This window comes from Rhipicephalus microplus, unplaced genomic scaffold, assembly GCF_043290135.1.
Source record: "Rhipicephalus microplus isolate Deutch F79 unplaced genomic scaffold, USDA_Rmic scaffold_59, whole genome shotgun sequence".
NCBI classification, from domain to species: domain Eukaryota; kingdom Metazoa; phylum Arthropoda; class Arachnida; order Ixodida; family Ixodidae; genus Rhipicephalus; species Rhipicephalus microplus.
In genome coordinates this window covers 1,634,084-1,647,230 of record NW_027464632.1, presented here as the reverse complement: position 1 = coordinate 1,647,230, position 13,147 = coordinate 1,634,084, and the positions used below count along the sequence as shown (strand labels likewise).

Sequence of the window (13,147 nt, the reverse complement as noted above, 5' to 3'; positions counted from 1 at the left end):
CATCACAACATATCTTCAAAGCTATCAGCCCAAAGAAAAATAAGCACCGCACCCCCACCGCGTGGGCTCGAACTTCCAACCTCTCGGTTACCAGCCGATCGCGCTAGCCAATTGCGCCACGGAGACAGTCGTGCTCCACTCTCACCACCATCAGAACATATCTTCAAAGCTATAAGCGCAAAGAAAAAAAAGCAACACACCACTCCCGGGTGTGCTCGAACCTCCAACCTTTTGGTTAACAGCCGATCGCGCTAGCCAATTGCGCCACGGAGACAGTCGTGCTCCACTCTCACCACCATCAGAACATATCTTCAAAGCTATAAGCTCAAAGAAAAAAAGCAACACACCACTCCCGGGAGGGCTCGAACCTCCAACCTTTCGGTTAACAGCCGATCGCGCTAGCCAATTGCGCCACGGAAACAGTCGTGCTCCACTAACACCACCTTCAGAACATATCTTCAAAGCTATCAGCGCAAAGAAAAAAGCAACACACCACTCCCGGGAGAGCTCGAACCTCCAAACTTTCAGTTAACAGCCCATCGCGCTAGCCAATTGCGCCACGGAGACAGTCGTTCTCCACTCTCACCACCATCACAACATATCTTCAAAGCTATCAGCCCAAAGGAAAAAAAGCACCGCACCACTACCGCGTGGGCTCGAACTTCCAACCTTTCGGTTAACAGCCGAACGTGCTAGCCGATTGCGCCAAGGAGACAGTCATGCTCCACTCTCACCACCGTCAGAACATTTCTTCAGAGATATCAGCCAAAAGAAAAAAAGCGCTGCACCACCATCGGGTGGGCTCGAACCTCAAACCTTTCGGTTAACAGCCAATCGCGCTAGCCAATTGTGCCACGGAGACAGTCGTGCTCCAATCTCACCACCGTCAGAACATTTTTTCAGAGCTATCAGCCCAAAGAAAAAAAAGTGCCGCACCACCACCAGGTGGGCTCGAACCTCCAACCTTTCGGTTAACAGCCGATCGCGCTAGCCAATAGCGCCATGGAGACAGTCCTTCTTCACTCTCACCACCATCAGAACATATCTTCAAAGCTATCAGCCCAAAGAAAAAAAAGCAACACACCATTCCTGGGTGGGCTCGAACCTCCAACCTTTCAGTTAACAGCCCATCGCGGTAGCCAATTGCGCCACGGAGAGAGTCGTGCTCCAATCACACCACCATCACAACATATCTTCAAAGCTATCAGCCCAAAGAAAAAAAGCACCGCACCCTCACCGCGTGGGCTCGAACTTCCAACCTCTCGGTTACCAGCCGATCGCGCTAGCCAATTGCGCCACGGAGACAGTCCTGCTCCACTCTCACCACCATCAGAACATATCTTCAAAGCTATCAGCCCAAAGAAAAAAAAGCAACACACCACTCCCGGGAGGGCTCGAACCTCCAACCTTTCAGTTAACAGCCGATCGCGCTAGCCAATTTCGCCGCGGAGACAGTCGTGCTCCAATCACACCACCATCACAACATATCTTCAAAGCTATCAGCCCAAAGAAAAATAAGCACCGCACCCCCACCGCGTGGGCTCGAACTTCCAACCTCTCGGTTACCAGCCGATCGCGCTAGCCAATTGCGCCACGGAGACAGTCGTGCTCCACTCTCACCACCATCAGAACATATCTTCAAAGCTATAAGCGCAAAGAAAAAAAAGCAACACACCACTCCCGGGTGTGCTCGAACCTCCATCCTTTTCGTTAACAGCCGATCGCGCTAGCCAATTGCGCCACGGAGACAGTCGTGCTCCACTCTCACCACCATCAGAACATATCTTCAAAGCTATAAGCTCAAAGAAAAAAAGCAACACACCATTCCCGGGAGGGCTCGAACCTCCAACCTTTCGGTTAACAGCCGATCGCGCTAGCCAATTGCGCCACGGAGACAGTCGTGCTCCACTAACACCACCTTCAGAACATATCTTCAAAGCTATCAGCGCAAAGAAAAAAGCAACACACCACTCCCGGGAAAGCTCGAACCTCCAACCTTTCAGTTAACAGCCCATCGCGCTAGCCAATTGCGCCACGGAGACGGTCGTTCTCCACTCTCACCACCATCACAACATATCTTCAAAGCTATCAGCCCAAAGGAAAAAAAGCACCGCACCACTACCGCGTGGGCTCGAACTTCCAACCTTTCGGTTAACAGCTGAACGTGCTAGCCGATTGCGCCAAGGAGACAGTCATGCTCCACTCTCACCACCGTCAGAACATTTCTTCAGAGATATCAGTCAAAAGAAAAAAAGCGCTGCACCACCATCGGGTGGGCTCGAACCTCAAACCTTTCGGTTAACAGCCAATCGCGCTAGCCAATTGTGCCACGGAGACAGTCGTGCTCCACTCTCACCACCGTCAGAACATTTTTTCAGAGCATTCAGCCCAAAGAAAAAAAAGTGCCGCACCACCACCAGGTGGGCTCGAACCTCCAACCTTTCGGTTAACAGCCGATCGCGCTAGCCAATAGCGCCATGGAGACAGTCCTGCTTCACTCTCACCACCATCAGAACATATCTTCAAAGCTATCAGCCCAAAGAAAAAAAAGCAACACACCATTCCTGGGTGGGCTCGAACCTCCAACCTTTCAGTTAACAGCCCATCGCGGTAGCCAATTGCGCCACGGAGAGAGTCGTGCTCCAATCACACCACCATCACAACATATCTTCAAAGCTATCAGCCCAAAGAAAAAAAAGCACCGCACCCCCACCGCGTGGGCTCGAACTTCCAACCTCTCGGTTACCAGCCGATCGCGCTAGCCAATTGCGCCACGGAGACAGTCCTGCTCCACTCTCACCACCATCAGAACTTATCTTCAAAGCTATCAGCCCAAAGAAAAAAAAAGCAACACACCACTCCCGGGAGGGCTCGAACCTCCAACCTTTCAGTTAACAGCCGATCGCGCTAGCCAATTGCGCCACGGAGACAGTCGTGCTCCACTCTCACCACCGTCAGAACATTTCTTCAGAGCTATCAGCCCAAAGAAAAAAAGCGCCGCACCAGCACCTGGTGGGCTCAAACCTCCAACCTTTCGGTTAATACCCCATCGCGCTAGCCAATTACGCCACGGAGACAGTCGTGCTCCACTCTCACCACCATCAGAACATATCTTCAAAGCTATAAGCGCAAAGAAAAAAAAAGCAACACACCACTCCCGGGAGTGCTCGAACCTCCAATCTTTTGGTTAACAGCCGATCGCGCTAGCCAATTGCGCCAAGGAGACAGTCATGCTCCTCTCTCACCACCGTCAGAACATTTCTTCAGAGCTATCAGCCCAAAGAAAAAAAGCGCTGCACCACCATCGGGTGGGCTCGAACCTCCAACCTTTCGGTTAACAGCCCATCGCGCTAGCCAATTGCGCCACGGAGACAGTCATGCTCCACTCTCACCACCGTCAGAACATTTCTTCAGAGCTATCAGCCCAAAGAAAAAAAAGCGCCGCACCACAACCGGGTGGGCTCAAACCTCCAACCTTTCAGTTAATACCCCATCGCGCTAGCCAATTACGCCACGGAGACAGTCGTGCTCCACTCTCACCACCATCAGAACATATCTTCAAAGCTATAAGCGCAAAGAAAAAGAAGCCACACACCACTCCCGGGAGTGCTCGAACCTCCAACCTTTTGGTGAACAGCCGATCGCGCTAGCCAATTGCGCCACGGAGACAGTCGTGCTCCACTCTCACCACCGTCAGAACATTTCTTCAGAGCTATCAGCACAAAGAAAAAAGCAACACACCACTCCCGGGAGAGCTCGAACCTCCAACCTTTCAGTTAACAGCCCATCGCGCTAGCCAATTGCGCCACGGAGACAGTCGTGCTCCACTCTCACCACTAACACAACATATCTTCAAAGCTATCAGCCCAAAGGAAAAAAAGCACCGCACCACCACCGCGTGGGCTCGAACTTCCAACCTTTCGGTTAACAGCGGAACGTGCTAGCCGATTGTGCCAAGGAGACAGTCATGCTCCACTCTCACCACCGTCAGAACATTTCTTCAGAGATATCAGCCAAAAGAAAAAAAGCGCCGCACCACCACCGGGTGGGCTCGAGCGTCCAACCTTTCGGGTAATAGCCCATCGCGCTAGCCATTTACGCCACGGAGACAGTCGTGCTCGACTCTCACCACCATCAGAACATATCTTCAAAGCTATCAGCGCTAAGAAAAAAGCAACACACCACTCCCGGGAGGGCTCGAACCTCCAACCTTTCGGTTAACAGCCGATCGCGCTAGCCAATAGCGCCAAGGAGACAGTCATGCTCCACTCTCACCACCGTCAGAACATTTCTTCAGAGCTATCAGCCCAAAGAAAAAAAAGCGCTGCACCACCATCGGGTGGGCTCGAACTCCAACCTTTCGGTTAACAGCCCATCGCGCTAGCCAATTGCACCACGGAGACAGTCATGCTCCACTCTCACCACCGTCAGAACATTTCTTCAGAGCTATCAGCCCAAAGAAAAAAAAGCGCCGCACCACCACCGGGTGGGCTCAAACCTCCAACCTTTCGGTTAATACCCCATCGCGCAAGCCAATTACGACACGGAGACAGTCGTGCTCCACTCTCACCACCATCATAACATATCTTCAAAGCTATAAGCGCAAAGAAAAAAAAGCAACACACCACTCCCGGGAGTGCTCGAACCTCCAACCTTTTGGTTAACAGCCGATCGCGCTAGCCAATTGCGCCACGGAGACAGTCGTGCGCCACTCCCACCACCATCAGAACATATCTTCAAAGCTATCAGCACAAAGAAAAAAGCAACACACCACTCCCGGGAGAGCTCGAACCTCCAACCTTTCGGTTAAAAGCCGATCGCGCTAGCCAATTGCGCCACGGAGACAGTCGTGCGCCACTCCCACCACCATCAGAACATATCTTCAAAGCTATTAGCGCAAAGAAAAAAGCAACAAAACACACCACTCCCGGGAGAGCTCGAACCTCCAACCTTTCGGTTAACAGCCGATCGCGCTAGCCAATTGCGCCACGGAGACAGTCGTGCTCCACTCTCACCACCGTCAGAACATTTCTTCAGAGCTATCAGCCCAAAGAAAAAAAAGCGCCGCACCACCACCTGGTGGGCTCAAACCTCCAACCTTTCGGTTAATACCCCATCGCGCTAGCCAATTACGCCACGGAGACAGTCGTGCTCCACTCTCACCACCATCAGAACATATCTTCAAAGCTATAAGCGCAAAGAAAAAAAAGCAACACACAACTCCCGGGAGTGCTCGAACCTCCAACCTTTTGGTTAACAGCCGATCGCGCTAGCCAATTGCGCCACGGAGACAGTCGTGCTCCACTCCCACCACCATCAGAACATATCTTCAAAGCTATAAGCGCAAAGAAAAAAAGCAACACACCACTCCCGGGAGGGCTCGAACCTCCAACCTTTCGGTTAACAGCCCATCGCGCTAGCCAATTGCGCCACGGAGACAGTCGTGCTCCACTCCCACCACCATCAGAACATATCTTCAAAGCTATCAGCGCAAAGAAAAAAGCAACACACCACTCCCGGGAGAGCTCGAACCTCCAACCTTTCAGTTAACAGCCCATCGCGCTAGCCAATTGCGCCACGGAGACAGTCGTGCTCCACTCTCACCACCAACACAACATATCTTCAAAGCTATCAGCCCAAAGGAAAAAAAGCACCGCACCACCACAGCGTGGGCTCGAACTTCCAACCTTTCGGTTAACAGCGGAACGTGCTAGCCGATTGCGCCAAGGAGACAGTCATGCTCCACTCTCACCACCGTCAGAACATTTCTTCAGAGATATCAGCCCAAAGAAAAAAAAGCGCCGCACCACCACCACCAGGTGGGCTCGAACCTCCAACCTTTCGGTTAACAGCCGATCGAGCTAGCCAATAGCGCCATGGAGACAGTCCTGCTCCACTCTCACCACCATCAGAACATATCTTGAAAGCTGTCAGCCCAAAGAAAAAAAAGCAACACACCATTCCTGGGTGGGCTCGAACCTCCAACCTTTCAGTTAACAGCCCATCGCGCTAGCCAATTGCGCCACGGAGAGAGTCGTGCTCCAATCACACCACCATCACAACATATCTTCAAAGCTATCAGCCCAAAGAATAAAAAGCACCGCACCGCCACCGCGTGGGCTCGAACCTCCAACCTCTCGGTCACCAGCCGATCGCGCTAGCCAATTGCGCCACGGAGACAGTCCTGCTTCACTCTCACCACCATCAGAACATATCTTCAAAGCTATCAGCCCAAAGAAAAAAAAGCAACACACCACTCCCGGGAGGGCTCGAACCTCCAATCTTTCAGTTAACAGCCGATCGCGCTAGCCAATTGCGCCACGGAGACAGTCGTGCTCCACTCCCACCACCGTCAGAACATTTCTTCAGAGCTATCAGCCCAAAGGAAAAAAGCGCCGCACCACCACCGGGTGGGCTCTAGCGTCCAACCTTTCGGTTAATAGCCCATCGCGCTAGCCAATTACGCCACGGAGACAGTCGTGCTCAACTCTCACCACCATCAGAACATATCTTCAAAGCTATCAGCGCAAAGAAAAAAGCAACACACCACTCCCGGGAGAGCTCGAACCTCCAACTTTTCGGTTAACAGCCGATCGCGCTAGCCAATTGCGCCACGGAGACAGTCGTGCTCCACTCTCACCACCGTCAGAACATTTCTTCAGAGCTATCAGCCCAAAAAAAGCGCCGCACCACCACCGGGTGGGCTCGAACCTCCAACCTTTCGGTTAACAGCCGAACGTGCTAGCCGATTGCGCCAAGGAGACAGTCATGCTCCACTCTCACCACCGTCAGAACATTTCTTCGGGGCTATCAGCCAAAAGAAAAAAAGCGCTGCACCACCATCGGGTGGGCTCGAACCTCCAACCTTTCGGTTAACAGCCAATCGCGCTAGCCAATTGTGCCACGGAGACGGTCGTTCTCCACTCTCACCACCATCACAACATATCTTCAAAGCTATCAGCCCAAAGGAAAAAAAGCACCGCACCACTACCGCGTGGGCTCGAACTTCCAACCTTTCGGTTAACAGCTGAACGTGCTAGCCGATTGCGCCAAGGAGACAGTCATGCTCCACTCTCACCACTGTCAGAACATTTCTTCAGAGATATCAGTCAAAAGAAAAAAAGCGCTGCACCACCATCGGGTGGGCTCGAACCTCAAACCTTTCGGTTAACAGCCAATCGCGCTAGCCAATTGTGCCACGGAGACAGTCGTGCTCCACTCTCACCACCGTCAGAACATTTTTTCAGAGCATTCAGCCCAAAGAAAAAAAAGTGCCGCACCACCACCAGGTGTGCTCGAACCTCCAACCTTTCGGTTAACAGCCGATCGCGCTAGCCAATAGCGCCATGGAGACAGTCCTGCTTCACTCTCACCACCATCAGAACATATCTTCAAAGCTATCAGCCCAAAGAAAAAAAAGCAACACACCATTCCTGGGTGGGCTCGAACCTCCAACCTTTCAGTTAACAGCCCATCGCGGTAGCCAATTGCGCCACGGAGAGAGTCGTGCTCCAATCACACCACCATCACAACATATCTTCAAAGCTATCAGCCCAAAGAAAAAAAAGCACCGCACCCCCACCGCGTGGGCTCGAACTTCCAACCTCTCGGTTACCAGCCGATCGCGCTAGCCAATTGCGCCACGGAGACAGTCCTGCTCCACTCTCACCACCATCAGAACTTATCTTCAAAGCTATCAGCCCAAAGAAAAAAAAAGCAACACACCACTCCCGGGAGGGCTCGAACCTCCAACCTTTCAGTTAACAGCCGATCGCGCTAGCCAATTGCGCCACGGAGACAGTCGTGCTCCACTCTCACCACCGTCAGAACATTTCTTCAGAGCTATCAGCCCAAAGAAAAAAAGCGCCGCACCAGCACCTGGTGGGCTCAAACCTCCAACCTTTCGGTTAATACCCCATCGCGCTAGCCAATTACGCCACGGAGACAGTCGTGCTCCACTCTCACCACCATCAGAACATATCTTCAAAGCTATAAGCGCAAAGAAAAAAAAAGCAACACACCACTCCCGGGAGTGCTCGAACCTCCAATCTTTTGGTTAACAGCCGATCGCGCTAGCCAATTGCGCCAAGGAGACAGTCATGCTCCTCTCTCACCACCGTCAGAACATTTCTTCAGAGCTATCAGCCCAAAGAAAAAAAGCGCTGCACCACCATCGGGTGGGCTCGAACCTCCAACCTTTCGGTTAACAGCCCATCGCGCTAGCCAATTGCGCCACGGAGACAGTCATGCTCCACTCTCACCACCGTCAGAACATTTCTTCAGAGCTATCAGCCGAAAGAAAAAAAAGCGCCGCACCACAACCGGGTGGGCTCAAACCTCCAACCTTTCAGTTAATACCCCATCGCGCTAGCCAATTACGCCACGGAGACAGTCGTGCTCCACTCTCACCACCATCAGAACATATCTTCAAAGCTATAAGCGCAAAGAAAAAGAAGCAACACACCACTCCCGGGAGTGCTCGAACCTCCAACCTTTTGGTGAACAGCCGATCGCGCTAGCCAATTGCGCCACGGAGACAGTCGTGCTCCACTCTCACCACCGTCAGAACATTTCTTCAGAGCTATCAGCACAAAGAAAAAAGCAACACACCACTCCCGGGAGAGCTCGAACCTCCAACCTTTCAGTTAACAGCCCATCGCGCTAGCCAATTGCGCCACGGAGACAGTCGTGCTCCACTCTCACCACTAACACAACATATCTTCAAAGCAATCAGCCCAAAGGAAAAAAAGCACCGCACCACCACCGCGTGGGCTCGAACTTCCAACCTTTCGGTTAACAGCGGAACGTTCTAGCCGATTGTGCCAAGGAGACAGTCATGCTCCACTCTCACCACCGTCAGAACATTTCTTCAGAGATATCAGCCAAAAGAAAAAAAGCGCCGCACCACCACCGGGTGGGCTCGAGCGTCCAACCTTTCGGGTAATAGCCCATCGCGCTAGCCATTTACGCCACGGAGACAGTCGTGCTCGACTCTCACCACCATCAGAACATATCTTCAAAGCTATCAGCGCTAAGAAAAAAGCAACACACCACTCCCGGGAGGGCTCGAACCTCCAATCTTTCGGTTAACAGCCGATCGCGCTAGCCAATAGCGCCAAGGAGACAGTCATGCTCCACTCTCACCACCGTCAGAACATTTCTTCAGAGCTATCAGCCCAAAGAAAAAAAAGCGCTGCACCACCATCGGGTGGGCTCGAACTCCAACCTTTCGGTTAACAGCCCATCGCGCTAGCCAATTGCACCACGGAGACAGTCATGCTCCACTCTCACCACCGTCAGAACATTTCTTCAGAGCTATCAGCCCAAAGAAAAAAAAGCGCCGCACCACCACCGGGTGGGCTCAAACCTCCAACCTTTCGGTTAATACCCCATCGCGCAAGCCAATTACGACACGGAGACAGTCGTGCTCCACTCTCACCACCATCATAACATATCTTCAAAGCTATAAGCGCAAAGAAAAAAAAGCAACACACCACTCCCGGGAGTGCTCGAACCTCCAACCTTTTGGTTAACAGCCGATCGCGCTAGCCAATTGCGCCACGGAGACAGTCGTGCGCCACTCCCACCACCATCAGAACATTTCTTCAGAGCTATCAGCCCGAAGAAAAAAAAGCGCCGCACCACCACTGGGTGGGCTCGAAACACCAACCTTTCGGTTAACAGCCGATCGCGCTAGCCAATTGCGCCACGGAGACAGCCTTTCTCCACTCTCACCACCATCAGAACATATCTGCAAAGCTATCAGCCCAAAGAAAAAAAAGCGCCGCACCACAACCGGGTAGGCTTGAACCTCCAACCTTTCGCTTAACAGCCGATCGCGCTAGTCAATTGCGCCACGGAGACAGTCTTGCTCCACTTTCACCACCGTCAGAACATTTCTTCAGGGCTATCAGCCAAAAGAAAAAAAGCGCTGCACCACCATCGGGTGGGCTCGAACCTCCAACCTTTCGGTTAACAGCCAATCGCGCTAGCCAATTGTGCCACGGAGACGGTCGTTCTCCACTCTCACCACCATCACAACATATCTTCAAAGCTATCAGCCCAAAGGAAAAAAAGCACCGCACCACTACCGCGTGGGCTCGAACTTCCAACCTTTCGGTTAACAGCTGAACGTGCTAGCCGATTGCGCCAAGGAGACAGTCATGCTCCACTCTCACCACCGTCAGAACATTTCTTCAGAGATATCAGTCAAAAGAAAAAAAGCGCTGCACCACCATCGGGTGGGCTCGAACCTCAAACCTTTCGGTTAACAGCCAATCGCGCTAGCCAATTGTGCCACGGAGACAGTCGTGCTCCACTCTCACCACCGTCAGAACATTTTTTCAGAGCATTCAGCCCAAAGAAAAAAAAGTGCCGCACCACCACCAGGTGTGCTCGAACCTCCAACCTTTCGGTTAACAGCCGATCGCGCTAGCCAATAGCGCCATGGAGACAGTCCTGCTTCACTCTCACCACCATCAGAACATATCTTCAAAGCTATCAGCCCAAAGAAAAAAAAGCAACACACCATTCCTGGGTGGGCTCGAACCTCCAACCTTTCAGTTAACAGCCCATCGCGGTAGCCAATTGCGCCACGGAGAGAGTCGTGCTCCAATCACACCACCATCACAACATATCTTCAAAGCTATCAGCCCAAAGAAAAAAAAGCACCGCACCCCCACCGCGTGGGCTCGAACTTCCAACCTCTCGGTTACCAGCCGATCGCGCTAGCCAATTGCGCCACGGAGACAGTCCTGTTCCACTCTCACCACCATCAGAACTTATCTTCAAAGCTATCAGCCCAAAGAAAAAAAAAGCAACACACCACTCCCGGGAGGGCTCGAACCTCCAACCTTTCAGTTAACAGCCGATCGCGCTAGCCAATGGCGCCACGGAGACAGTCGTGCTCCACTCTCACCACCGTCAGAACATTTCTTCAGAGCTATCAGCCCAAAGAAAAAAAGCGCCGCACCAGCACCTGGTGGGCTCAAACCTCCAACCTTTCGGTTAATACCCCATCGCGCTAGCCAATTACGCCACGGAGACAGTCGTGCTCCACTCTCACCACCATCAGAACATATCTTCAAAGCTATAAGCGCAAAGAAAAAAAAAGCAACACACCACTCCCGGGAGTGCTCGAACCTCCAATCTTTTGGTTAACAGCCGATCGCGCTAGCCAATTGCGCCAAGGAGACAGTCATGCTCCTCTCTCACCACCGTCAGAACATTTCTTCAGAGCTATCAGCCCAAAGAAAAAAAGCGCTGCACCACCATCGGGTGGGCTCGAACCTCCAACCTTTCGGTTAACAGCCCATCGCGCTAGCCAATTGCGCCACGGAGACAGTCATGCTCCACTCTCACCACCGTCAGAACATTTCTTCAGAGCTATCAGCCCAAAGAAAAAAAAGCGCCGCACCACAACCGGGTGGGCTCAAACCTCCAACCTTTCAGTTAATACCCCATCGCGCTAGCCAATTACGCCACGGAGACAGTCGTGCTCCACTCTCACCACCATCAGAACATATCTTCAAAGCTATAAGCGCAAAGAAAAAGAAGCAACACACCACTCCCGGGAGTGCTCGAACCTCCAACCTTTTGGTGAACAGCCGATCGCGCTAGCCAATTGCGCCACGGAGACAGTCGTGCTCCACTCTCACCACCGTCAGAACATTTCTTCAGAGCTATCAGCACAAAGAAAAAAGCAACACACCACTCCCGGGAGAGCTCGAACCTCCAACCTTTCAGTTAACAGCCCATCGCGCTAGCCAATTGCGCCACGGAGACAGTCGTGCTCCACTCTCACCACTAACACAACATATCTTCAAAGCTATCAGCCCAAAGGAAAAAAAGCACCGCACCACCACCGCGTGGGCTCGAACTTCCAACCTTTCGGTTAACAGCGGAACGTGCTAGCCGATTGTGCCAAGGAGACAGTCATGCTCCACTCTCACCACCGTCAGAACATTTCTTCAGAGATATCAGCCAAAAGAAAAAAAGCGCCGCACCACCACCGGGTGGGCTCGAGCGTCCAACCTTTCGGGTAATAGCCCATCGCGCTAGCCATTTACGCCACGGAGACAGTCGTGCTCGACTCTCACCACCATCAGAACATATCTTCAAAGCTATCAGCGCTAAGAAAAAAGCAACACACCACTCCCGGGAGGGCTCGAACCTCCAACCTTTCGGTTAACAGCCGATCGCGCTAGCCAATAGCGCCAAGGAGACAGTCATGCTCCACTCTCACCACCGTCAGAACATTTCTTCAGAGCTATCAGCCCAAAGAAAAAAAAGCGCTGCACCACCATCGGGTGGGCTCGAACTCCAACCTTTCGGTTAACAGCCCATCGCGCTAGCCAATTGCACCACGGAGACAGTCATGCTCCACTCTCACCACCGTCAGAACATTTCTTCAGAGCTATCAGCCCAAAGAAAAAAAAGCGCCGCACCACCACCGGGTGGGCTCAAACCTCCAACCTTTCGGTTAATACCCCATCGCGCAAGCCAATTACGACACGGAGACAGTCGTGCTCCACTCTCACCACCATCATAACATATCTTCAAAGCTATAAGCGCAAAGAAAAAAAAGCAACACACCACTCCCGGGAGTGCTCGAACCTCCAACCTTTTGGTTAACAGCCGATCGCGCTAGCCAATTGCGCCACGGAGACAGTCGTGCGCCACTCCCACCACCATCAGAACATATCTTCAAAGCTATCAGCACAAAGAAAAAAGCAACACACCACTCCCGGGAGAGCTCGAACCTCCAACCTTTCGGTTAAAAGCCGATCGCGCTAGCCAATTGCGCCACGGAGACAGTCGTGCGCCACTCCCACCACCATCAGAACATATCTTCAAAGCTATTAGCGCAAAGAAAAAAGCAACAAAACACACCACTCCCGGGAGAGCTCGAACCTCCAACCTTTCGGTTAACAGCCGATCGCGCTAGCCAATTGCGCCACGGAGACAGTCGTGCTCCACTCTCACCACCGTCAGAACATTTCTTCAGAGCTATCAGCCCAAAGAAAAAAAAGCGCCGCACCACCACCTGGTGGGCTCAAACCTCCAACCTTTCGGTTAATACCCCATCGCGCTAGCCAATTACGCCACGGAGACAGTCGTGCTCCACTCTCACCACCATCAGAACATA

The 13,147-nt window shown here is 52.4% G+C and overlaps 1 non-coding gene across 1 annotated transcript; it reads right to left on the bottom strand.

Moving 5' to 3' along the window:
* Positions 1 to 347: 347 nt before the first annotated feature.
* On the bottom strand, positions 348 to 421 carry TRNAN-GUU (transfer RNA asparagine (anticodon GUU)). Its single transcript has one exon. It is a non-coding gene; the product is annotated as a tRNA-Asn (tRNA).
* Positions 422 to 13,147: the final 12,726 nt, after the last annotated feature.